Below are 2500 nucleotides of genomic sequence, written 5' to 3'. Positions count from 1 at the left end.
TATATATATATATACATAGATACACACACACACACACACACACACTACCTCTCTCTATATATGTATATACACAAACACACACACACACGTGTGTGTGTATGTGTGCGTGTACGTATATTTGTACGTATGTGTGCACGTGTTTATGTACGTGTACGTGTGTATGTACGTGTACATGTGTATGTACGTGTACGTGTGTTTATGTGTGTGTGTGTTTATACACAAAGTATAAAAATACATCGCAAAATCGCTATTTGGCAACCATGTTATCGAATTTACCGCAGTCTCCCCGGCGCCCTTCACCAAATGCTGTAGATGATCTCACAGAAAACGAAACGCAACGTATCACTCCCGTTAACCTGATAATTGGTCCTTCCTAAATGAGTATAGATAGGGAGGGACTGGGGATTATGATATGGACAATGGTAAAGGTAAAAGTGAAAAGTAAAAGCGCGAGTATCCCAAAGGAAAGAAGATAACAAGGTAAACAATGCATGACAAAGCGAAGGCGATTGAAATGTGGAGATGAATTGAGAGCAACAGTCTCCCTTTCATTATAAACAAATAAATGATTATCAACCAAACAAACTCTTCATTTGCTCTGCTTAATTTCATATCATGATATCTGAGGAGGTTGTTATTAGGAAACGAGATTAAACACTGAAGTAGGTGGTTAAAAGTGTTGACGCTGTTTGAAATACCTTACAGCTGATTGGTTCCAAAGTACGGTGACCTCACGCGACAAAGCGGGAAAAACTGATGACAAGAGGGTACAATTCACACGCTTCCCAGCAACAGGTAAGGATCGCTGTCTTCGACATCGCTTCTTGTATACTGTTCTTGTAAAGCGGTTGTCTATTGACTTATGAAGTTTGTCTTTGTAGTTAAGTAATTTTTGTATAAATGTTAGTGTTTTATTGATTGTAATTATATTATGGATATGAAGTTAAGGATTTTTGTATGGTTTCAGGAACGGGCAGTCGGGGGCTGCGGAAAGGAAGGGTTGTACTGGATCCCCCTCCGTGTCAAGTGCTGCTGCGAACGTGAACTATAAAACCACGAAAGGAGTGGCAATGTGTTGTAGGATTTGCTTCAATAAACTAGCTTTAACTTTACAAGTGTTCTTAATACTTGCTCTAGTATTTTAAGATGGTTTTTATGAAGCTCCATACTCTTGGACAATTGAAAGCATCACTGCTACCTAATAACTTTTTTTTTGTTTTCCTTTGCTTCATTGTTACTGCAACTTGCACGTTCAGTAGTAGCTGGTTTCAAAACTCCCGTAAGTCGTCTATGGATGCCTTACCCGTGACCACTTGAGCTTGTGTTTAGACTTTTTTTCTTTTTTTTTTTTTTTTTTTTTACCTTGTCCCAAGTCTAAAAAATTACAAATCTGTTATAAGATGGGTGGGCCAGCTTAGCTTATTTGGCTTAGAGCTAAATTTTTAAGCTTGACATTTTTTAAAGAGGAAGGGGGGGGGGGGGGGCTAGACCACAGAACTTAGGCCAATATAATGCCCGAAACCTGCATGAAGGAATACTCGGCGTTACTGAACAATAACTTCCACGCTATTAGCGCTGGCCTTAAACTAAAATACTAAGCCTGGAGTCCTTGGGGCCCCATCCCCGCGAACGGGCACTGACCGATGACTAGATGGTTCACGCTTGCTTAACAAGTCTACCAGATTTAGTAACGTTCAGCGGCCATTGGTTAACCCTGGGCACGGTAAACCATTCTAGTGCTTGGCCAATAGCGGTCTAAGCCCGTGTTTTCGGTGTACTCTAAATATTTTAACATTAATTGGTTAAACTTTGCCCGTCCCAACACTACCCATTCGTTGATGTAGCCTTAACCAGTAAGAACCGGATGCAATGGCTCTCAAACCTCCCCTATAATTGTATAGCACTGCATTAAAATAGCCCCCCCTAGCCCCCTTCGAAGCTCGTCTTTCTTTCGGCCACTGTTACACTGGGGGGTATGGGGCCCCCATCACTATTTCGTAGACGTGGCTAATGACCTCGAATATTGACGCGGCAAATAATTTCGACAAATGGTAAAAGCAATAATTGAACTACTAAACTTGAATAATTCCTTACTACAACGCAGTGTTTTGATATCGATGCAGCACATGTACTCGGTTGGTTTGCCTATAAATTTTGCCTGAACCACTATCAAGCGAGTACCTGTTTAATGTACATATTTAAGTCTTTATCCACGATAATGCAAACTCTTATACTTCATGTATTTCTCTATCACCTTGCCCTTTTTTCTTTGATTACCCCGTAGGTAATTTGAAATTAAAATAGAGTTGAGGCTCCGTACAAGAAACTGGGGAAAGGGGGAGGGGGGGGGGGTGAGTGTGAAGTTTAAGTGGGTTTTGCAATGTGCTAGCATTCGTGATATGTTGGAACGCATCAGGAATGTAGGAATGTGGGGAGAGTACGGGGGAACAGGAAGAGATGAAAATAATATAAATTAAGAAACTGGTTGATAGCAAGGGAT

At 40.8% G+C, this 2500-nt stretch overlaps 1 long non-coding RNA gene across 1 annotated transcript; it reads left to right on the top strand.

Moving 5' to 3' along the window:
* Positions 1 to 794: 794 nt before the first annotated feature.
* LOC125042365 lies at positions 795 to 1112 on the top strand. Its single transcript, XR_007116345.1, has 2 exons — positions 795 to 880; positions 968 to 1112. It is a non-coding gene; the product is annotated as an uncharacterized LOC125042365 (long non-coding RNA).
* Positions 1113 to 2500: the final 1388 nt, after the last annotated feature.

This window comes from Penaeus chinensis, chromosome 32, assembly GCF_019202785.1.
Source record: "Penaeus chinensis breed Huanghai No. 1 chromosome 32, ASM1920278v2, whole genome shotgun sequence".
NCBI lineage: Eukaryota > Metazoa > Arthropoda > Malacostraca > Decapoda > Penaeidae > Penaeus > Penaeus chinensis.
Note: the sequence above shows the minus strand (reverse complement) of the source record. Positions and strands in the feature narration are given on the sequence as shown.